Below are 25,855 nucleotides of genomic sequence, written 5' to 3'. Positions count from 1 at the left end.
TTTTCATGATGCCAGGTCTGGTAACAGGTGGAGTTCATCTGTCTCAAGGGGGAAGAAGGATCCTTGCAAATGAGTTAGCAGAGCTCATAGAAAGAGTTTTAAACTAATTTTTAAGGGGGAAGGGGATAAAAGCAGATCTGCTAGACTTGAGACTAAGGGTGGCAAGCCAGTGCCAGGGGTGAATTTTACACGATTAGTTTCTTTCTTGAAAGGCTTCCATACCAATGCATGTGGCATTGGGAATAAACAGGAGGAGTTGGAAGCGTGTGTAACAAGCAACGGATTATGATCTGGTGGTTATTGCAGAGCCATGGTAGGTCAGCTCACATGACTGGAATGTGGTCATGGATGGCTATGTCCTTTCTAGGAAAGATAGGCCACCAAGGTAGTGGAGTTGCTTTTTATGTGAGAGAGCAACTGGAATGTACTGAGTTCTGTCCAGGTGAAGATGAGTGGCAAGTTGAGAGTTTGTGGGTTAGAATTAAGGGTCAGACTAGCATGTGTGACACTGTTATGGGTGTCTATTACAGGCCACTTGATCAGGATGGGGAAGTTGATCAGGCCTTCTACAGGTAGCTGGGAGCAGCCTCAAAATCACATACCTTGGTTTTCATGGGGGATTTCAACTCCCCAGACATCTGCTGGAAGACCTACACAGCTAGCCACTTACAGTCCAGGAGGTTCCTTCAGCGCAGCAATGGTAACTTGATGCAAATGGTGGATATGCCAACTAGGAGAGGAACACTACTGGATCTTGTACTCATGAAGAAGCAGAGTCTGGTTGAAGCAGTGAAGGTGGAGGGCAGTCTTGGCTGCAGTGACCACGAGATGGTGATGTTCAGGATCTTGTGCAATAGGAACAGAATACCAAGCAGGATCACAACCCTGGACCTTAGCAGGGCCAACTTTGGCCTTTTCAAGCAATTGCTAGGGGATATCTCGTGGGACAGGGTGTTAGAAGATAAAGAGGACCAAGATAGTTGGGTCTGTATTCAAAAATAATTTTTTCCAGGCTCAGGATCAGAGCATCCCAGTGGGTAAGAAATCAAGAAAGGGAGCCAGGGGACCCACATGGTTAAACAGGGAACTGTTGGGCAAACTCAAGTGGAAGACAAGAGTCTATAGATTGTGGAAGGAAGGGATGACCACTTGGAATGAATATAAGACTGTCATCAGAGGATGTAGGGAGGCAACTAGGAAAGCTAAAGCCTCATTGGAGTTGTACCTTGCAAGGGAGGTCAAGGACAACAAGAAGGGCTTCTTCAAATACACTGCAGATAAAACTAATGCTACAGTCAACGTAGGCCCACTGTTGAATGAGACAGATGCCCAGACGACAGAGGGTACAGAGAAGACAGAGTTACTGAATGCCTTCTTTTCCTCTGTCTATACTGCTGGAGACTGTCCTCAGGAGCTCCATACTCCAGAGGAAGTCAGGTTAAAGGAAGAGTTTTGTTTGGCTGATGAGAGCTGGATTAAGGATAAATTGAGCAATTTGGGTGTACACAAATCCATGGGCCCCAATGGGATGCACCCTCAGGTCATTGCTAGACCACTCTTCATCATCTTCAGTAAATCGTGGAGAACAGGAGAGGTGCCTGAGGACTGGAGGAAACCAAATGTCGCTCCAGTCTTAAAAAAGGGTAAGAAAGAGGAGCCAGGTAACTACAGACCGGTCAGCCTCACCTCCATCCCTGGAAGGGTGATGGAATGACTTACCCTGGTTTCTATCTCCAGGCATATAAAGGACATGAGGGTCATTGGGAGCAGTCAACATGGTTTTACCAAAGGGAAGTCCTGTTTGACCAACCCGATAGCCTTTTATGAAGATGTAACCAGCTGGATAGATGATGGTAGTGCAGTGGATGTGGTTTAACTGGATTTCAGTAACGCATTTGACACTTTCTCCCACAGCATCCTCACAGCAAAACTGAGGAAGTATGGGCCAGATGATCAGATAGTGAGGTGGATTGTTCACTGGTTAAAAAGAAGGCAGGGAGTGGTGATCAATGGTGCAGGGTCTAGTTGGAGGCCTGTGTCTAGCGGAGTCCCTCAAGGATTGGTGCTTGGACCAGTACTTGTAAATCTATTCATTAAGGACCTTGATGAGGGAACAGAGGACACTGTCAGCAAGTTTGCCGATGATACTAAACTGGGGGCAGTGGCTGACACACCAGAAGGCTGTGCTGCCATTCAATGAGACCTGGACAGGCTGGAGGGTTGGGCAGGGAAAAATCTAATGAAATTCAACAAGGACAAGTGTAGAGTCTTGCATCTGGGAAGGAATAACCCCATGTATCAGTACAGGCTGGAGAAGGAACTCTTAAGTAGCGTAAGGGAAAGTGACCTGGGGGTCTTGGTGAACAGCAGGATGACCATGAGCCAGCAAAGTACCCTCATGACCACGAAGGCCAATGGCATCCTGAGATGTATTAGAAGGGCTGTGGGCAGTAGATCAAGAGAGATTCTCTTCCCCCTGTACTCTTCCCTTGTGAGACCGCATCTGGAATATTGTGTCCAGTTCTGGGCCTCTCAGTTCAAGAAGAACAGGGAGCTACTGGAGAGAGTTCAGTGCAGGGCTACAAAGATGATAGAATGGAGCATCTCCCTTATGATGAAAGGCTGAGGGAGCTGGGGCTCTTTAGCTGAGGAAGAGGAGACTGAAGAGTGATCTCATTAATATTTACAAATATGTGAAGGGTGAATGTCAGGAGAATGGAGCCAGGCTGTTCTCAATGATGTCCAATGATAGGAAAAGGGGCAATGGGGATAAGCTGGAACATAAGAATTTCCTAAGAAATACAAAGAAGTAGTCCTGCTCTGTCAGGGAGATTGGACTAGATGATCTTTTGAGGTCCCTTCCAGCCCTTGAGGTTCTGTGATTCTATTAAACATTCCTTGGAAACCACTACTTGCTGTGGTCTATCTCCTGTGATTTTAAAGACAGAGAAATACCTTTGAATTGGGAAAACTGTGGGGCCAAACCTTACATAGGTGAAGATGTGAGTCTTTAATTTTTCCCATTCCAAGGAAAGAAGAAATACTAGAATCTTGTTCAGCCTCTAGGAATACAGATGTGTCTCCAAGGTAGAAAGTTTTGCTCCTGTGTCTAAGAATCCAAGTTTATTTCCAGTCATTATAACAGATTCAGAGGTAGTGCTACTAACTGTCACACTCATCTTCCTGAGAGTGAGATCACAGTGATTAGCAAGCTTCTTCTGAGGCTTATAGCCTGAATTGGAAGATATATGGTAGCCAAGGCTGTCCTGACTTTGACAATTTTTCTAGCAAGGTAAAACCAGTGTTTCTTATAGCTTTCTATTATATACCAGTTTTAAGTCTAAGGATGAAAAACACTGTGAACCTCTATATGATTATAATTTTATTCATCTGAAGTACAGATTCTTAAAGTACAAGTTCTGCGGTGCTTTGTCTTACATTATATTGCTTTCAATTGCCAATGCCTTGTTCAGGACAAAATTTTCTATGGTCAAACCAAAACCCCAGAACCACAATCAACTCATAAAAAAATTTTAGCATTGTCATGCTATTCTGAGGTGAGAATCTTGCACAGAAGGTAACATTTACAACAACATTACTGAACTCTGTTGGTTCAGAGAGAGACCTGGGAGTCCTGATTGATAATAAACTAAATATGAGCCAGCAATGTGCCCTCATGGCCAAGAAGGCCAATGGCATGCTGGGATGCATCAAGAAGAGTGTGGCCAGCAGGTCAAGGGAGGTTCTTCTCCCCCTCTACTCTGCCCTGGTGATGCCTCATCTGGAGTCCTGTGTCCAGTTCTGGGCTCCTCAGCTCAAGAGGAACAGGGAACTGCTGGAGAGAGTCCAGCACAGGGCCACCAAGATGATCAGGGGTATGGAGCATCTTTCATATGAGGAAAGGCTGTGGGAACTGGGGCTGTTTAGTCTGGAGAAGAGGAGATTGAGGGGTGATCTTATTAACATTTATAAATATCTAAAGGGTGGGTGTCAGGAGGTTGGGACATCCCTTTTTTCTATGGTAGCTAGCAACAGGACAAGGGGTAATGGGATGAAGCTGGAACACAAAAAGTTCCACTTAAATATAAGAAAAAACTATTTCACTGTTCAGGTGACGGAGCAGTGGCACAGGCTGCCCAGAGGGGTTGTGGAGTCTCCTTCCTTGGAGGTCTTCAAGACCTGCCTGGACATGTTCCTATGTGACCTGATCTAGGTGAACCTGCTTCTTCAGGGGGTTGGACTAGATGATCTCTAAAGGTCCCTTCCAACCCCTACCATTCTATGATTCTATCATATAAGGGAATTTGTGATTTAAAAGCTTAGGAAATAGCATAAATAAAATCAAAGAGGAAAGCAAAAGTGTCTAATTATATGTTCATTAATGTAAGAACATACAAATTTCAAAAGAAGTGAGATGCAATCTTTTGCATGCATTTTGACAAAGTCTTCAGTTACACATTAATTGTATGTCCTAGTCTGCATAACAAAGCCAGTGGAAACTGACACTCGGATCTTAGCTTTCTCCAAGGCTAAAAAGGCCTGTAGTATTCCACCTGAAGTCAAATACCTGATGTGAGTTCAAGAGCTCTCAGGCAAAGTCATCCTAAGAACTCATCAGCTGGATAAGAAAATATGAACAGTAGCAGTATTGCTTCTGAGAAGCTGGAAGGGATTAGGATATCTAGAGTATGTTTTCCAGTTCTGCAGCTGAACCTGAAACATCTCAGAAGGGAACAGCTAATGCAGGAAGTTTAGCAATTGGTGGGCTCCCACGGCCAGAAAACAGAAGGTATTTCTGTCCTTAATTCCTGGAAAACCATGTAAACAGAAGTGGGGGGAATAAATGTGATTGTAATCCTTATATATTGAAAAGGAGTCTGTGGATAAAACATTGCATATCTCTTCACATGCTCAAATGGTTGAGATTTTAGATGTGCACTTGAATTATGGCTGAGATAGCTGCAGAGAGGATGCTTGTAGTGCTCTAGCTGTCTGTGTGCATGCATTTAGTCTGCTAAAAATTAGATGGAATATGACTTTGCCCTTAAAATGAACCCCATCCTGCCTCAATCATTTCAATTTGCATTTGCTAAAGGCTAGCAGCAGTTATTGCAGCCCACCTGATGGGTGGCAACTGGATTATGGGGCTGACTACCCCATATAGCAGACTACCAAGTGCATGTGTGAATTCTGCATAAGCAGCTGGTTCTAGCTGTGACTTGATCCAAAATGAAAAAAACCCAAAACCTCCAAAGACTTTACATCTTACCTATAATGAGATCATATAACAGTTGTATTTAGTGTAAGACTATTTAAGCCATGGCTCTAGAGCTAAAATCACTCCCTTTGGGTCACATACATGTGCCTGATGTGCTTCAGCTCTAAAAAGAGTAAGACTCTCAGGTTTCATCGCCCTCAGAGCGCTGGTATGTGTATAGTCAGCCAGCTGTGCTGGTTAGAAAGCTCTTGCTTAAGCACTGATCCTGGTCCTTTGGGTAACACCACCTTGTCAGTTTTACTTCCCACTTTATTCTCTCAGAAAACTGTCTACCACCATGCAAATGGCTTGTAGTAGGCTGCAGATTTCACAGAATCATAAAATCATAGATGTGCTGAAGAACAGTTCTAATTTTAGACTGATATAGCCGTGCTGGTGTGAAATCTTGCTTGAATGTGCCACAGGTCAATTTCTTCCATTGCAACCCTGGATCTTAAGTGTTAAGATTCACCTTGGCTGCTTACACTTTGGTCAAAATTTCAGTTCCTATCTTATGCTTTACATTGTGTTGTCTATCTCTAGTTAGCTCAGTGTAGAAAGGCACACTATGTAACAAAAATACAGCCTCAGAATGGACTCATCTCAGCATATAATTCAGGTTTTATTCTAAAATGGTTATAGCATATGCTTTGTATTTTTCATGGTAGATGTATTTGAGTGTGCAAGCTCAATAGATTAGTTCTATCCCAGGTAAGTGGTAGTTAAACCTTTAATTAGTAAAGTTTAGAAAATTACCTGGATAATTGTATAGCCAAATAATTCAGTAATTTGAAATTATTTGTTATGTATATAATAATACTTTACTCTTTTTAAGTGCAGCTTAACATGTTAATTGCAGACACTCAAGGGACGCGCAGTAAGTTATTTTTGTGATCATATGTTATTAATTCTCCAAGGACATTGCTTTTTTGGAGCAGCACCTGCAGAGAGATTCAAATGTCAAGCCAATATGTCATATTGGCATTTAAAAATGTAAAAAAAAAACCCCAAACCAACAACCAAAACCCAAACTCCATAATGGATTTTGTGTTTTGAGGGTTTTTTTTTTTTTTTGGGGGGGGGGGGGCGGTTGTTGTTTTGTTGTGGGGTTTTTTTTCTTACAGCTTTGAGGCCACTTCAGTTCTCTTCAGACAAGACTTTAGCTGGAATCAAGGTAAATGCTAAGTGTCTTTCTAGAGCACTTGTCAGGACATAGTAATCCTGGTATAAAAATACACAGTGTCATTTGATTATGCCTTCCTCTGTGACAGTTCCTGTAAGCTGCTGTTCTTCAGGTTTCTTGCCTATATAGCTACCTTCTGGCAGATAACAAATCTCAATTTTGCAGGTCAATAATGTTAATATGTATCAATGCTTTAGTCTCTGATAGCATCATTTCCATTGATACATAAATGTCTTTTGTAAATGCAGAATACAACAGACTTGTGAGCATTCATTCAATGAGAGTGATATCTGATCCTGGACTAGGTATGAGAACATTGTCCCCTGTGACATTGAAAATATGGCTGGCTGACAAAACATCAATCTATTGGAATTAATGAAACCATGGATAGTGAGGGTTTTTTTCTTTTTATTTATTTTGTGAGGGTTTTTTTTGTCGATTGGTTGACTTGGCGTTTTTTTTGTGGGTTTTACCTCTGTAGGCATTCAGAATACATGTAGATGAGATGTTTAGACATGGTTTAGTGGTAAACTTTGTAGTGCTGGGTTAATGGTTGGACTCAATGATCTTAAAGGTCTTTTCCAACCTACATGATTCTATGAATCTATGACTCCCAGTTCTTTTCTGTGTGGCTGGGAGCAGAAGTGCCTGGTTACTACTGTTGTAGGGAGACTCATGCCACCCAAGAATCTAAGGACTCCTGGACCTTTTCTGTGCGGCTGAGAGCAGGACTGCCTAAGCACTGATGTTGTAGTCATCTCTGAGGGGAGATAAGTCTTGAGTCATGTGTGAATTCACACTCTCTGTTGGGGTTCTGTTCCATGTAAATGTGAAACCACTAATGCCAAAAAAAGTTTCTATTCATCAGCTGTACAGCCTGCGTTTCAGATCCTGAGGAGTTATTTGTCAACAATGGTGTGTCCTATTGTGTCACATCCTGCACGCATGTATGTAAGTTTGAATAGAGGCAGAAGGAGGAACACACAAATTCTTTTCATCCCCTGTATTTAGACCCACGATGTAGCTGGTCAGAAGACATTGATATCCAGAGGTATTCCTCCCATTTGAGAAAAACGTTCTTTTTCCCTTGTCACATTATCATAGACCAGGATTATCTGGTCTTAGGTTTTACTTTGGTGGAAATTACAGCTTCTCTGGATAAATATATAGTGTCCTGAAAAGCCATGTATATTCTGTAACTTCTAAGAAGTCTAATATGTATATCCTGAACTTCACACAAATACAAACAACACTGTCTAATAATAGTGATAGCAAACAGCAGTAATAATAGACTAGCAAAGATTAAGAGATTCCAGATAGTGCAGGAGAGATAATGACATTAAAAGATGCTTCCAAAGATGCTGCAAGAAAAATGGAGTCTCATGAAGCACCAGCATGAGCATATGTAATGTATAGTTTATTCAGTAAACATATAGATCACCATTCAGTGGCATTCAGATGTGCTAAACTGGGAAAGAATGTTGTACTTCCATTATTAGAAAACCTTAGTAAGTTTTTATGTGATGGTTCATTTATCCCAGGCATCTGGACTTATCATATTACTGCATCTGATACACTAAAAAGATGTGTATCTCATTAAGCTAGGACAAACTTTAATGGCTGATACTTATCTTCAGAGCAATAAAGTAAAGGAGTCTTTCTAGCCAAGCATAAAAGTTCAGACATTATAGCTTGTACAATAACAATGTTGCTCTTTCAAAGTGAAGCCAGGTGAGAACAGCTACCAAACAGCAGGAAATGCCCAAAGAGATAGAATTGTGTCAAGTTTCCAAATCTTACAGCGTTTCCACAAATTCATTGCCTACAGCAGCTAGAAGAGGGTACATATCTGTTCTTAACTGGCAGAGTATGAATTCCTGAACTAAAACCATCAACTTTTGGTTGGTCTCAGAAAGGATTTACCTAAAACTGAATGAAGAAAGAAGTCAAATACGTTTTCTAATGTGTTTCTCTTGGTACAAGATCTTGCTAATGGGAATATAATGAGAGCTGTAACATAGGAACAATCAGCAGAGACCGTCCAGAGAATTAGCCACTCCTAGACTCTGTTTCCCTGCTGCCCACTTGCTATTTTTCCCCTGCTGCTGTTGAGAATTCACAACAATGCCTTTAGCAGGGAAAATAGGATATGGAATACTGAAATAAGGTATAAATAAGGAATAAGGATATTCATAAACTTATGCCATAGCAGAGTACAACATGAAAACTAATTCAAGATATGATGTATAGAATTATAGAGAAAAAAAATCTCAAAAATTACTTGGAATGCAAAATAGCCAACATCATCTAAGAGGATATCCATATTTCCAGCAATGTAGTATTATACCATTGAGCACCTAGTATAATAGTGTATTACCTTATGGAACTGTGCTGTTTTCTCATTAGTCTGTTAGATGATAGCAATGCAAGTTGGATGGTTGTCTCTCTTGTCTCGCTGACGGTCTTCTCTTGCTTGCAGTTTCTTTAAAATCAGGGACAACTTGAAGGACATTTCAGAAAGCAGTAAAAGTACATAGCTAAATGAAAGCTCTGCAGACTGTTGCTTTGGAAAATGTTATTTTCATTGAAAGCCACTCAGGAACCAAAATTAGATTTTTTTAAAAAAACATTTTGAACAAAAAACAATTTACCTATTTCTCTTGTTTGTCAAATTACGTTCAGTCAATCTGCTAAAGAGAAAAAGAATTTTTTACTGAAAACTCAGGAGTGGAGTTGATTGTTGACCAATATACCTATAAAGCTATTAGCTCTTCTGACCTTGGAGAAGACAACGGGAAAAAGACATTTGACATCTGAGGACTATTGCAGCTTTTAGTACATGGAAATTTAATTTGTGAAAATGTATATACAACCACATCTTTCAGCTAAGTGTCTTACTGAGTGTGACGTCTGCATTAAAATGTTTTGAAAAAGGATCAAAGTGACAGGAAGTTGTTCTTCTGATAGGCAGCTGCAGAGTCATTCCTTGTCTGCAGTGCATGAGGCGTGGTAATGCTCTTAGGACTTCAAGAACTATGAAACAAGCTCTTACAGAGTGCTTCTTTTGCATCACCCTGAGAGGAATTTTGGCTATGATAACCTATTTTTCCTTATCAATTTTAAAACCAAATATTTTTGTGGTGAATGTTAGATTTTTACAATTGGAGTCAAGAAAAAAAGCCAGTGGCTCAGTTGGTTAACACCTTCTTTAAACGTTATTATGGAACGTGTCCATAGTTTTTGTTCTTCTGCTATCCAAGTTGGAACCTCTGTTGCACTTTCTACTTTCTAAGTTTCCCCCTTTTCCATAGGATAGTGTGGCTGTTTTGGTGAATATTACAGTCAAGTCCTGGGAAAAGATTATTTAAAACAGTTTGCTATAGACATAAAACCTCATCCAGCTTCATCTTTAAACCAGTCTTTCTCACATGAGCAATGTGTGGGCAAAGACTTGAAAAGATAGCAGGGTGAACACCCTGCCAAACTCCACCTGCTATAAAGTTACTCCCCCCTGTCTGTACCCCACATGCTTCCCTGACACCATCCTTGTGCAATAGAATGGGATGCAGCTTCTCATCCTCTTTAGCCTACAAGTGGATGAGAAATCCCAGGTCTTTACTACCATCGTTATACTGTCTAATGTTACTTCTTTGCATCTCATCAACATTATGATACTGCTCTGCTTTTTATTGTTGGATTAAATTAAACCAAACATTATTCAGCTCTATTCTGATAAAACTAGAGGCAGGATCCAGGTTGTAGTGTGGAGGTTTGAGCTATTATTTCCAAATGAAAGCATCAAATTTTCATTCTTATTTCTTTTGTCTTGTACTTACTGAGCAACAATGTTCTCTGCAAACTTTCCTGTTTCCCATCTGATCAGAAAATTGGCTTGTAGAGCTCTCTACTTTAGAGAGCATGTGCTGAGACAGAGGCCCTGTGCACAGTGATAGGTTTCCCTTGAGCTTAGCTGCAGAACTACGTGTGGTTACAGGCCATGTAGGCTCTCCCAGTTTGAATCAGGGCAATGATAAGCCTCAGCAGTTGGGAGGCAGAGTCGCAATTCAGAACACTTCTGAGGCAAGAGACCCTTTATATAAACTTTTAATGTTAGTGAGCAGGAACTAGACATGACTTTTCAGCAAAAATTTGTCCTGTGCAGTGCAGCAAAGATACCATCTGATGGATCTTTCTCAAGACCTCAGTAAGGAGGATGAAACCTGGACAGAAGAGTAAGCTGAGGTGATGTTTCAGCATACATCATACTTAAGCCCTTTTGGCTGTTTAGATTAATTCAGACTCCAAAACTAGGTCTATCTTAAAATGTTACTCTGATGAATTAATCTGTATCAGCATCCATTTCAGCTGTAGCATGTCACGATATGGCATCTTGTCACAATACCTGTGATCACTGCTTGGGGATGCAATACAAACCTGTCTGTCTCTAAATCTGATGACAACATGTTTTTGAACAAGATGCCAAATAAAAATCAGAGGAAAAGTGACCTCTTGCTCTCATTCCTGCCCTTAGACAGTGCTGTGATACAGGACTGGTCTACATGTTGTGTAGCAGAGCCTGGGGAGGAGGATGTAAAGCTCTTCCCACATATATGTATATGAATCATTCTCTATCCCACCTTACTGATGATGATATTGTTTCATTTTAGTTCCTTCCTTTGTAAAAGCACCCCAGAAACTCATGAACAGAATAAGCTCAGAAGTCAAGTACTGTACTCCTAACCAGACAAACTTTCTCATCTTCACAAAAAAAACCTGTCATACTTTCTGAATCTATTAGGTTAGGAAAGAGGTCAAGAGAGATGCTAACATGTTTCGGGATTTTGTAGTTTTTGCCGAAGAAGAGATTGAAATAACAGCCATGATGTGGGAACTGATCATTCTGAAAGAGACAAGTGAGTGTGATGAAAGCACTGTGTTGTCTTTCTGTAAGATATCCCAAAACATAAAAATTTCCCACCCGAAGAAATACTTGAAAATTGAAGTTTTTTTTCCAGAGGAAATTATCCGTACAGACTTGTTCTTGTGAAAACAACTTAAAAATATTTTACTGAACAAGAATTTTAGTTGAAGAAGATTATAGACTTAAACATAGCATTGGTTTCCCCTCAGCTGCAGAAATACAGATGAGATTTAAAAGCCATGGTAATTTATGAGCTGTACTTAGAAGCCATAAAGAGATAGCTCAGATTCAGAATTGTTTCATTCCTGATGTGATTTAGAAGATTAAACTGTCATATTTTAGCATAGATAGACGGCCATCATTGCTATAATTATTCATGTACAATAAATTCTATTATTTAGAAGCTACTTCATATAAAAGTTGAAAATATTTTAATGTAATTCAAAATGAAGTAGATTAGTTAAGCCTCATAATTATGTTTTGTAGATATATGTTGATTTGTTTCATATGCAGAAGCTCTTTACAAAGTAATCCAATATTGTAAATGAATACTGCAAAACAATGCAATAATGGAGTGTTTGATAATGATTTCCATTTAAAGACAGCCGGTCTAATAACTGAGATGTTACTAAAATAGTGTACTGATGATTTGAAAATTGCTACCAAAAATTGTGTTCAATCTACACCAGGTTGTAGATGTAATTGTGCTAATAAAGATCAAAAACAGGCCTGATTTTCAAGCTCATAACATGAGTTGTAGAAATCAGATGGGGCTAAATCATACTGTTGTGCTCACATGAGCCTCTTTGGTAGAATCACTCATCTGAGTGACGAGAGCAACCACGCCTTTGCTAGACAGGAATGCATTAAACATTCATAACCAATGGTCAAAAATGCTTAAGTGTGCATGTTCCTCAAATTCTCTCTTCTGAAATTTGGTCTATGTACTACCCTGAATATAAGTTTGTATGTAGCTGTATAGAATTTTAAGACATGGCTAAGATAGGATTCCATTAATATCTATAACTGTAAAACACTGTGCATATACCTGTGCCACTATCACTTTTTAATATATTATTTAGATGTTCAAAGTACTCATCTAGGAAAAAGTAGACCAGAGTTTAGGTTCTTCTCTGTTTGCATGGCACTAAAGTTGGATATTCCAGCTTCTATGAAAGTGCTCCAAAAAGTTCAAATAATTCCAGAGGTTCAATCATAGCTCCACATGGAAGAGATTGTGTGTTGGCTTGACCAGTGGCTCAGAACATCTGCTTGGTTTCTTGTCTCTACTGTGGGCTGCTTATATAGTTAAACAGGAAGAGAATAAAAACCTTTAAATAGACCTTGGGACAGAAACTGAGCCATAATTCATTGGTTTTAGTGAGCCAGCTTCAGCAACTTCAGACCCCAGAAGTGTCTTCAAATTGGCAATTAGCCTGTGAGAAAAGGGCTATGTGTTTGTGTCCCCTGATAAAGCATGAGTGTGAGATGGGGTTAGAGCTGGACTGTCTTAGCAATACTGCGACATTTCTGGAAGTTGCCCTAGGCAACGCTCCACAATCCCAAAGTAGATGTTTGGGTAGCTATAGTACTGTTTCACAGCTGGATCAACAGTTTATAAATCATGATTTGGGGTTTATGCATGAAAATCTCCATGGTTTGTGATCCAAAGCTTTTGCAAAACCTCCTATTTTGCTGCTAATACAATTTTACCAATGTTTTTTTCTTAAAAAAGCTAGGGCTCTTGCACAATGCATTTGTTTTTATTTTTTCGTTCAGAAACAGAATGAAAACCTGTGCACAGCTACTTGTAAGATGCAACACATAAAAGTGTTAGTCTAAAACTGCAGATGTGAAAGCCAGTTTGTCCTCAAGTTTTCTGATAAGGCAAAGGCTATGTGTTCCCACTGCTCCCCACTGCAAGGTGAGGCAGTGAACCAGCTAACCTACTGCTGTGTCAACCGTATTGCTGAAATGTGGTGGCTGAGGCTGTGTCCTAAGGTGCTTGATTAGGATAAGTGCTTTTTGAATATGCAATCAGTGGTGTGTGTTGGTGTGGCCTTGGAGGTGAGCTGTGAAGATGCCAAAAAAGGCAGATGTTGCTTTAGGGGAGCAGGTAAAGGGGCGGCATCATGTTGCACCTGCCTTGGTGGTGCAAATTCCCTACTACTGACCAGATTAGAGTTAAGAGGCTCCTGGCAGTCTTGGAGCTGTGCAGCTGCAAGCTGAGAGTAGCAGTAGTAAAAGGCTATATTCAGCTATAGGTCAGGGAGAGAAAAGCAAGGCTAAGCAAGGAACATGGGAGGCTTAATTCACTTGGCTGTTTCCCTTCCTATTGCAGCTGTTCTACTTCAAGTTATTTACTAGGCCTGAATTCTTTCTTTATTCATCATTGTTGACTGTAGTTAGCTTGCTTTGGGGTTGAAAGGAGCTAAGAGTCAATTATGTGTCTGGGAGCTTCTGAATGTCTTAAATGTGGTAGATGGCTGCAACCCCTACTGCTCTCATCTAATGAGGCAAGGCAGACAGCTGCTAGCCTCCGGTCCAGTGTGGGCCCACAGAAACGCTCCAAACAGCCAAACAAAAGCAAATGGGAAGGGAGGGAACCATGTCTGCAGGGCTTTGCAAAGCATCTGTAGCTATGGCCCTGTTTACTCTGCATCTCTGCTTGCTCTGAAGCTTTTGCTATGCTTGCAGGGCAAGGGAGTTGCTGAATGCCACATGTTCAGTGCTGCTGCAGGTGGACTATGTTCAGGTGTCTTCAAGGTATTGGGAGGTTAAATGCAATGAGTGAAATGATGTACTGCAGGGATGGTACCATGTCAGAGCCACAACTTGTGCTCATGGTGTCTGGCATGGCTAAATGTTTATTTCCTAATTTATGTCTTGCCTCTGTTCATGAGTGCTTGTGCTAACACAATGGTCATTACTGACACACACTTTACAGCATCATTTACCTTACCTCTGCTTCTAGTCTCCAATCTTTTGGATTTAGCCTAGAGGGTTCACTTTGCTGTTCACCTCCTCTGACTCCTTTGCCTTGTGTCTTAGTTAATTATTTGTAGACAAAGACACACTTGATGCCTTATCAACTAGAAAGACTGAATTAATCAGCTTTGTTAGGCAAAGGTTATGGCAAGGGGGTGACCATCCTATCCATCTGTTCACTCGTCTCCTGAAGAGTAACCATAACAGAACTCTTAAAAATCCTATTAATGGATTATAAGTCAATAGACTAGACACTCTGATGGCACTGCAAGGAACTATGGACAAAATGTCTGGGATTAATGGATTTTCTGAAGACTTTTATAAGGTCTTTTATAGATGTTTCCCTCTCAAATGCTAATATGTTCTGTAAGTAGAAAGAAAATGGCTTTTTACCACTGTATTCCCTTGATGTGGCTAGGCAAAGCAAGGAGGTACCTTAAACTATGTAAAATGCATTGACTTGATCAATTCATATGTAAAGTTCAAGGAGAAAACTTTGGCCTTTTCCCTTCAGAAGGAATCATCCGAGTCAGGGAATTATCTCGTCTTGACGCATGAGGAGTCTCATGCATTGAAATTCAAAAGTTCACCCAATTTAGTACTGGTCATCAAATTGGCAAAATGTTCTGGGGAAGCATCAGATAATTCACTATGCAGCATACCTTGCTGAGACAAATCCAATCTCCCTTAAATTCTCTTTTAGAAAAGTGTTATACAAGGAGGCTAAGAAATTCTGTCAGCTTCTTTATCCTTGAATTACAGAAACTTTCTTTCATTCAGAGATGTATTGTAACCTATTCAAATGTTAGGGCTCTAAATACTGTGTTTGTGCTCAGTTTGCAGTAAGCATGACTGTGTAACGGGGTGACCATTTCTCTCTGTTCTTTTTTTGCCTTGACAGCTAGACTTGACATCTCGACTTGCTGCAGTGTACACTCACATCCAGAATAGGACACAAAGGTTGCAGAACTGTTTATCGAATCTTTTGTTCCTTTTTTCCATTAGCATACAGCATTGAAGAAAGCTAAACAATTGTATATGGAAAACTGGAGATTTATGCCCTTGCTGGGAATTTGCTTCTATTATCTCCAGTGTTAAAATATTGTTTAGGTTTTTTACCTTTCCTCGTTATTGTCAACAAGAGGGAAGGGATCTGCAAGGTCTGAGGATGACTGGGACTTGGTCTCAAATAAGTACACAATCCACATATTTTCTGGAAGAGTCAGTAATTTCAGATGTTTAAATTATTATATTTATGCACCAGAAATGGTAAAGTGAGATTTTTTGTCTAGATTTCTTTTTTCTTTTGAAGGTATCAAGACTTCTGATTAAAAGCAGAGCAAATTTGGCAGTTCACTAGGTCTGCTAGTTTCATGAGCCTTCTTTGCACTCTTTCCAAACTCCCAGAAAAGGATCCGATATCATGTTGTGCTCTTCAGCCTCTCAGGATGAAGACCTGGGTACTTAACTGAGAATTTTTTCCTCCTCTTTGATGAGACGTATCCCAGAGGAAGGTGGTGCAGAGTTCCCTTTCACAGGTCTTGAGCTCTATAAAGAGCTGATCTGCTCAGATTGCTGAGGCTTCTTCTGCCAATCATGGCAAAAAAAGAAAAACCCAAACCAACAAAAACTCTTTCCTCATTCCTCAAATCAAAGAGTTCAAGAGGAGCCTGTGAAGTTGGCCAGGAAAAGGCAGCTCCTCTTCCTCACTCTGGAGAACCCTGAGGGAAGAACATCAGAGAACTGTTTTGTGGTTTTTTTTAATTTTCAGCAGATAAACTGAAAGAAGTCAGCAAGTGAAGCTGGAATCAGTCTGAGGAAGTGGGGACTCATACTTGAAGAGGCAAAGGCTCTTGTCAGAGCAGCAGAAGTTCCAGCAAAACCAGGTCAGTGACTGTATCTCAGCACCACACTTCCAAGGTGCTTATGGAGGTGTCTGTCCCAGGAACTGACCAAGACTACTGAGATTTATCTTTGAGGTGTGAAAAGCTCTCAGCATGAGCTCATCGGGCTGTACATCAGACAGGGTTCAAACAACGAGCTGCACAGTGCCAGCAGGTTGTGCTTACTTATGGCACTAGTTTAAATGACTGCCCAACCAGACAGACACTCAATTCTCTTTGTGTCAGACGTTAATTTAAAAACAACAACAAAAAAGTCAACTTGAGAACATTTGGTCATTTTTATGAAGGTCAAGTTTTGGTCATGAATTTTCTCTGAATATCACAAATTCTTTCCTGCCTTCTCATTTCTGGGAAAGCAGATGTAAATCTTAGGGGATGAATAATTTTGTCTGACCGGTGTCATCAGGTTTTATCTGACCGATTCTGTGTAAATCTTTCTTGACCAATTCCCTAAAAATTGTGTCAGCAAGATGTTTCGTTTTGTCAGGGTTTTGTTTTTAATCTGAACCTGCTGATCTGAATTGATGTTTCTTTTTCCTGCTTTCACATCTTTGCTGTCGTCTGTCACACATTTCATCTGAAAGCATATGAGTAACAGTTTGGCTAGGGAGTAGGACAAACAGAGAAACCTGCTTGTAAAGAAAGATAATTGACACAGTAAGAGTTCAGGCCAAATCCCTTCCACAAACAGTCCTGCTGTAGTCAGTGTGACTAGTTGTGTGAAAAAGGCAAACAGGATTTGGCTCTTGCTGCAGTCTCAGCCACCTTTTATCATTGGAGAGAGAGAGAAAAGCACCATAAAATTAAATAGATATCATCCTCCCCACATTCCTAGTATAACTATTTTAACTGGAATGCCTCATAAATAGATAAAGGCACTCCTGAGCTTTGAGATGATCATTTTTTAAATGACCATTTAAGACTGGATTATGGTTTTACATTTTCACCTTGGAGCTTTTAAGAGCTGTTTGGGACATTAAGTGCTAACCTATCAAAGCCTAAACTGAAAGGCAATGTTCCTTGCGGTCACAGAGCCCGGAGAAATAATGTAGTTTGGCTGCTGTTAATAGGTAAATACTTTCATTTGTGGCAGAAAAATGGTGATTCAAAAAACGTTTGATGCCCCTAAAACTCTCACAGCAGCTGGATATTTTACATTGGTTTCTATAATAGTCTTATGATAACATTCTATCCCACAGGGGTCTGCTTGAATATCAGAGTACTCATCTTTTTTAAGTTTTGCATAATGTGAGATATTAAAATTAAGACTGGTGTTTACTGTTCAGCTCTTACACACATATTCCACATTCACAGCTAGATATTATTTCCCTTGGAAATGCTTTCTGTCCCTGCCAGTTACCGAACGCAATCAGATAGCTTAGCGTGGACCAGCATACCAATTAAGTACCATGCCTGGGATGTGTGCTGTTTCCCCCATCAGAAGCTCAATGGTTCATTGGCAAGTCAGCCATGTATATTGATAAGGAGAAAACCTCACTCTACAATGGAGGCAGAATCTATTGAAAATACTTTCAGCAAGCGGTTTCAAGAGGAAAGGGGAAAGGGAGCAGGCAACACGTAAAATGGCTAGAAAAATGAAACAGGAGGAAAGATTAATGGAAGTGGGATCAGAAAAATATTCAATTAGAACTTGCAGGCCTGGTCACATTACTCTGTGTTACTGTACATCTTGTCATTATCCAAATCTGTTGCTAAACTGTTGGCATTTGTCTTCATTATGCTGTAAAATGGTATAATGAATAGGTTACAAATATGATGAAGGAAATGCCCTGAAATTATCACAATGCCTCGGAATGAAAAATGCTTTAATTTAAATTATTGGTGTGCGACATCTGCCAAGTGCATAGACAGATGTGAAGAGTGGAACGTGATTTTGTTCTGATGCTGCCTTCAAAGTTTCTGCTCCATTTCAAAGGAGTTTTCAGGCTGAATCCTTCCTTGAAAGCCAATGTCAGGGATGTGATACATCAGAGAGCAGTGTTTGACATATTTCTTAACTGCAAGGAACTGCACAGCCTAATGTCTTAGGTCTGGTTTTGGAGCCTTCTGTGAACAGCACTCCCTCACTTTTCAGGTAGAGAGCTGGTTAATGTGTAGATTATGACTTTAACAATGCAATGAAATATGAGGTGGGAAAAAGCTACTATCTCAGCCTAGTTAATTAGGCATAATTTAGTCTTCAAAATCGCACTGATCCATACAGATCTGTTACTTTTCAAGCTCAATTTTGCATATGAGTAATTATTATCTTCTAGCAAGACATTTTCAGGGTGTTTAAACCTAACATTTGGCCTACTTTAATGCTGCAAGAGCTTGAAAATCAGTACCACTACATAATAAAGAATTTTATATTAGAATCGGGATATAAATTAATATTTTACCAAAAGTTCAAATAAAATCTTAAATAATAGTACTGTTTTGGTAGCTCAATCTGGAGAGCAGCCCTCTCTTTCCTAGATGTGAATTAACTTAAATACAGCTTCCCAATGACTGCAAGGACTTCCTTACTCACTCTGAAGCCCAAGCATTCAAAGTCATTAGGAAGTATGTCTCATAAAAATAATGTGTGTGTTATAGAAGGAGAATGAGGAGTCATGTGGTCATCCAGAAAAGACACTAACCTGGAACTGGAGGAAGTCTGATGGCCTAGTCCTCCGCTATGTGTGATCTTCAGCTGGTCTTGGTAGGTGCCTGAGGTTCAATTTGCGATCTGTAAAATAGGTATAAGGAGGGATGGAAGAAAGAAGACTAAAAAGGATATCCTAGCAGGTGTTGCACTGACTAAGCTGAAGTTTGTGGGACACTCAGCGGTTAGAGCAGTGAGTTTGATGGAAGAAATCTGTTAAATTCTTTCCTTCAGGTTTTGAAGATTGTCACACTCTGCTGCAGTTCATGGCACCGCATACAGATAGTGCAAGAAGATGTTTTCTACCTTGTGTGCGAAAAGTGAACTTCTCCGATGGAAATTTGTACATATGTTCTTACTAAATTATTTTTCTTGAGTTGATATCTTTATCTTGATTTACATGTGTTACTTTGACATCAGATCAAATATTTGGATAAGATTTCACTTCTATACTAACATTAGATTTTATACTGAATTAGATTCAATGATATACAACTATTTTTGCTCCAATATGAATGGTAGCTGCATTTTAAATGCATAACACACTGAAGCTCATAGGATTGTATCTATCATTCTGAGGATAATTCTAGTCTTAAACTTCATAAATGCTGTTAGATTCTTCATGGTAATGTTTCACGGTTAAGTTGCACATTTGGAACCAGATGGCACAGAAAATTGATAAGACACTACCAAATCTCTTACCTCTCAGTTATTGTTGGGTTGAACCCAGCCCTGATTTAGAATAATCAAAAGCTGCTATTGTCTGATAGCTGTTTTATGGCCTAGATGTTTTCAAGTGGGCAGGTATCCACAAGAGGAGCGAAAAAAATTACACATCACCTGTGCAAATAGAGGATTGCAGCAGTGTAATTTCTCTGATTGTTGGATATGTAAGTTGCAGAATGGAATCTGCTTCTCTTTCTGGAGATGCCTGAAATGTCCAAACTCTGCTGCACCGCTTTAGTACATCAGTGTCTGTCAATAAGCTCCTGTAACTTCTTTCATGATCTATAAATTCACCTCAGTACTGTACTGATTTTGTCTGGGATAGAGTTAATTTTCTTCCTAGCAGCTAGTATAGGACTTTGCTCTGAATATGTGCTGGAAGCAGTGTTGATAGTTCAGGGATGCTGAGCAGTGCTCACACAGCACTAAGACATTTTCTGCTTCTCACTCCACTCTATCAATGAGTGGGCTGGGGATACACAAGCAGTTGGGAGAGGACACAGCCAGGACAGTTGACCCCAACTGACCAAAGGATATCATACACTGTATGGCATCATGCTCAGCATATAAATCTGAGGGAAGAAGAAGAAAGGGAGGATGTTCAAAGCGATGACGTTTGTCTTCCCAAGTGACATGTGATGGAGTGCTGCTTTCCTGGGGATAGCTGAACACCTACCTTCCTGCCCATGGGAAATAGGGAATGAATTCCTTGTTTTTATTTACTTGCATACATGGCTTTTGCTTTAAACGGTCTGTATCTCAATCCATAAGTTTTCTCACTTTTACTCTTCTGATTCTCTCCCCCATCCCACTGGGGGAAAGTGACCAAGCAGCTATGGGATGCTTAGTTGCTGTCTGGAGTTAAATCACAACAAATGCATATAAGATGAAATGATGGAATGTTTTCCCTCCCTTTGAAATAAAATTCTGATCTTTACAGCTTACAAGCTGGCTCCCTGATGAAAAAAATAGTTCATTACAGAACCTGTGTAGCAGCAACAGTGTAGGAAAACATTTATAATGATAGGGGAATGCCAGGACTAAAGAAGCAGGATGATCTCCATGGTTTTTTAATCATTATCTCTTAGCATAGCGTGACTGGTACCAAAGGGAAGAATAGTTCTCATTCTGCAGATAGGGCCAGAAGGGACAATATATAATTTATAGGAATTAGATGTATATTTACAAGAAGGATGAGTGGTATGAGATCTAAACCAGTGATTCTGACTGTTTATCATTAATGCCAGGGGGAAACTAATTCACTGATTCGCGTGGTAGCCTGAAACATGGGAGGTTTGTGTCCTTTGTTTCCCTTGCCCAGAGATTCTTTTTATGTGTGTTCAAACCAGTCCCTGCACTTTAGTTTTCATAATGTGCAAAAAGTGAACATCACTTCTGTTCCTAAACACAGTGTGTTCAGGTCTGTTGATGAGTGCTTTGCAGTGATGGCTCTGACAGGAGCTCTGACTCAACGGATAGAGTTCCTGTTAGACTCTCAGGACAGAAAATTTAGTGAGCCTGACTGCATTTGTTTTGCATTAGTAATTTTATTTCTTTTTGTTCTCACATATCTGTGTTGATCCTGCACGGTGTGGTGATTGTGTTCCTACCCTTCCGGTGTGACCATCTGTGACTGCTGTATGCTGCACTACCTGGTTTGGCCAGAAATTCCTTAGTCTGAGCTGGGGCCATGACCCTGCTCCAGGGATGAGCCAGGAGCCAGGAGGGTTGTGGCCCTTGGTGCCTGGTTTTGCCCATCCTCCATCTGGAGCCAGAGGCACACAGCTGCCTGGCATAGCCAGCAGACAAGGTGTCATTGCTAAGACAAGGATGGGTGCGGTCTATGGCAGCGTGGTCTGCAAGATCAGCATGGTGTCCTCTCTCAGAGAAAAGCATCACTTTTGTACTGAGTGCTACCTGTGGAGTGGATAACAAAGTGGTAAATGTGGCTTGAAGGAAAAAGTTGCAGTCTTCCTACCCATTTGAGAATAATTATATACCAATTAATTGAGGAAAATGGCATCTGATCAGTGTTCTGAAGTGTCACATATTAGATCCCAAAAGCTAATTGAGACACATATTCATTTTAATTAAAATGTTATCAAGAGGTACTGTTGACCAAGAAGCCTATTAACAATAATCTGCTTTAGAAACAAGTGAACGAGTCAATTTATTGAACTGAACTAAAAAGCAAACCTAGTAACAACTGGCCACTGAGCAACTATTTGATCTTTCGTCTTTCTGTGATTAGCAGAGGGAGGCATTCCCTGAATATTACAGACTTTTGTCTTCTTCCTCACTACCTTGTGGTTACTTGTAGAAACAGTCTCCATGGTGCAATCAACATTTGCTCCTCAAACTTGAAAGAGAGGTTTTCTGGAAGATCCAACTTGAAAGAAAGCATTTTTAGAGAGATCAGTTGCCAGGTAGCATTATTGTCTTTAGTGCTTCAGCTGTTAAAATCTTTGTACAGAATGGACAGTTTTCCTTGGAGATCTGGCTATTTTACATACAGAGGTTAGTGCACAAGATGTGAGGGATTGCAACAGATGCTATGTGCAATGAAAAAAGATATGGTTGCACAAATTTACCGTTTAAAGTTAAATTCATTACTCCATTCATTTAGATTGATTACTGCATATTGTGTGATTAAAATGGTCAGATATTTGTTGAGAAGAATTCTGCCTTTACAGAAGAGGTCATAGTACAGGCACAAAGCTACTGATGATGGCCTAGTTGCTGCTTGTACGGGGAGCACTGGGAGCTTTGATGTGCTATGCTTTGCTATGCTGTCATCATCAGAAAATAAAACAGCTCTGCTGCTGCCTGGATCTCTGGCTGGGCCATTTTGGGTGGCCACAAGTGGTTGCTCCCTGTGGCAGCTTGGCTGTGCCTGAAAATGGTGCTGATGGTCATTTAGCACAAGAAAATTTACAAAATCTCTTCTCATCTTCCTTTTGCTATTAGTTGATGAGAAAGAACAAACCGCTTGTTATGCAGGGACCAGGCATGGAAATGTTGTCATTCAGGAAATAGCAATTATTTATTTTAGATTTCAAATTACATAAATAAAACAAAGTAGGCCTTTTCCTAGATGCCCATATGACAGTACTAATAACAGTGGGTTAGTTCTCCTTTTGTAGGAAGGAGTTCAAAGGTTTGGATTCATCCTGAATCCATCAGAAAGCAAGATGCATCAGTTTCTTGGATGTGAGACAGCATACCAGGTCCAGAAGCCCTCCAGATGCCTGTATAAAAACTCTGCTTTAACAGTTGCGATCTGAGGAGAAAGAATTTTTACAGTAATTCTACTAAATTCTGTCTGACAGAACATTTTAGGTGGGAAAAAAAATGCTGTCAAAAAGGCATTGATGCCTTTTAAGTCCAACTATGGACAATAGACACATCTGTCACTGTTCAGGGAGCATACTGTGTTGAGTAAAACTGAAAGTCAATAAGATTTAGTGTACTTCAATAATTTGGAAAACAATATCCAGTGACCAAAAGTCCAGAAGTTCACCCAGTATTATACTTAGGGTAGAAAGAACAGTAGCTACTACTGAAAGGAAAAAGATTGGTCCTAAGAGTGATTTCAGGATTTCTTCATTTTTAATGTTAAATTGGTCAACATTCTTTTTAGAAACCTAGATGTTTATGGCCATAAACTTTATCATATATGTATCATCTACTCTGTGAACAGAATCTGGAGGATTCTTTTTGCATTGCATTGTGAACCATTTTTGAAAATTTGTTAGGAAATAAAGTGAAAAGCTAAAGGAATGGCTACATAGACTTTAAAATATCTTTTAAAAATAAACTTCAGTACAAAATTTTCTTATCTTTTGACAATTTAAAAGTAATTGTATTAGCACTAGAATATTTGCAATTATTTCCAGTAGAGATATTGTAGTTAGTCAAACTCTTGAAATAAATAGTACAATGTAATCCCATTATGTCTAATCTATGAACAGAGAAGATTCTTGTCTATCCAAGACTATTTTCCTATGTAAACATATCTTGAAATGCTTTATATCTTAAATGCTATGATAAAATAATATCTAAAAATCCATGTTACTTTTACCATCCTCTCTCTTATTTTGTGAGACGTTAGCGACTTGTATTCACTGGAGTCTTTTGGAGGTCCTTTAAAAAACGATGGCATGTTTTAGTGGTTTGTAAACTGACGTGTTTCATTTTGCTTTGGAATTTGTGTTTCTTGGTGTTCCTTACATGGATATCCTGATCCAAGTCCAGTTTATTTTCCACATAAACATATTTTACTTTTAGGACCAATTGATGTTTTCCGATAGAAAGGGCTAGAAGGATAGAAGCCCAGCGAGCCCTCAGCTCTTCATCAGCTTGTGGGGATAGGAATTCAGCTCAAAGCTAAACTCCTTTAACTTCATCAGAATAAGCAATAGACATGAACATGAAGCAGTCTTGTCACAGATTGATCCCTGGTGCAGCAATATCTCCTTTCATGGCCAACATGGCGATAAGTGGAAGAGTGAGATGATTTGACTTAGAGGCTGCAATAGTCTGTGGTCCCAGTGGTCGCTCCTGGCACAGGACAGGAGTTGGTTTGAACATGTTGCAGATGGTGCTTTCCTTCCATCATGAAGAGAGGATTGCCTGCTTAAGCCTGCCTGGTTATAATTTGGAAATTATAAGCAGAAGTAGACCTTACTGAGGTTCCAGAAGATTTAATTTTCCCAAATTTTTGTGTGATGACTCGGCTAGCCTTTAGCAAAGACTTGTAGGAATTAATTAGGCCCGTTGCTGATAATCAACGTCTGGCAACAAGTTACAGAAACTCTACAAAATATACCAGACATGAGAGAATTTACAGCTTATGATAGGTTTAGAGTCTAAGGGCTAGATTTTTAAATTTTAGTTAGTATTAGTTTGTTTAGTATTGTAAGAGTAGAGAACTTGGGTGGCTCAGCCAATCATTCAAGATATAAGTGCTATTGATGATAAAATCACAATCTTTAAGGTCCAAGCAAAGATTCTGCCTTTAGAAGATCTTCTATTCCTTTTCTATTTATTTAATATAATTTTAATCATGTGTTATTGGACTTTACAGGAGTTTTTTCTTAAAACATGAAATAATGCTAAATCCTTCTCTAATTAAATAGAAGGGACATAATAATTATTGCTTTCTGCAAAGAATCTCTTTGAGATGAATACCCCTCTGGATTTTCGTTCTTTCTCTTTTTTCTTCTTTTTTTTTTTTTTAATGTACGAGAAAGCAAACTGTAGAGGATAAATGGCCTTCAAAATTGTCTTATCTGAGTGAAGCCCTTAAGTGTGCATAGAGGAGGAGATGGAACCATTAAGAATGAGAACAAATAATAATCAGCCACTGGTTTACTGGAAGGACTTTGAAGGTGATCACTCTTTCCCCTGCCTCCAGGTGCAGCATCTCTGTGCCAGTAATGCAATTCTCCATCTCAGTCCTGAGCACTGATTACAGTAACGTGGCTGTGGTCATGCACCTATTTACACTGTGTCAGCATATGGCCTGGTTACATGAAATGGCTTTTTGTGCAACTCATAGAGGTAACTGGGCATGGCAAAATGTAAGAACATTATTTTCATAAGTTTTTTCTCTTTTTTTAGTGCACGTAAAAGTTAGGGTCTCAGCAAGGAGAGATAATCTCTATGTGTTCACTGAAATGAGGTATATCTTTCCAGATCCTCTCTGGGGAATCAGACGCCTACTAAACTATACTAAATCAAAACATCTAATATACATTGACTGCTTTTATTACAGAAAGTGCCTATACTACCAAGAAAACAATATCCAAAATGATGGTAAACATAAAATTGTTAACATTCTCCATCGCTCATAAAGGCTGTGGCAAGAAAATATGTACTGTAACAATGATGAACTGAAAACAACATTACCACAATAACTGGATTTTACTCATTACCTGCAAGAGTGCAGCTATTACAGTCTACTTTGACAAGTGTAGCTGGAAGTGTAGACATTTTGAATGCACAGAACAGCTTCAAGATTGGACATCTTGCAAACATGCTTCTGAAAACTGCTTCCCTTTGTCTTGGTTTCTCTAGCAAAGCTAAAATATTTAGGTTGGAGTCAAGCCAAATATTATTCCCTCTTTACTGCTACCACTTTTCCCAAATAAGTGGTTTTCTCCACATTTGTGGGTTTTTTCATGGCTTCTTCACCCTCTTTGTCTTGGGAAGAGTGGGAGATAATTTA

This window comes from Colius striatus, chromosome 1 (genome assembly GCF_028858725.1).
Source record: "Colius striatus isolate bColStr4 chromosome 1, bColStr4.1.hap1, whole genome shotgun sequence".
Taxonomy (NCBI): Eukaryota; Metazoa; Chordata; class Aves; order Coliiformes; family Coliidae; genus Colius; species Colius striatus.
Note: the sequence above shows the minus strand (reverse complement) of the source record.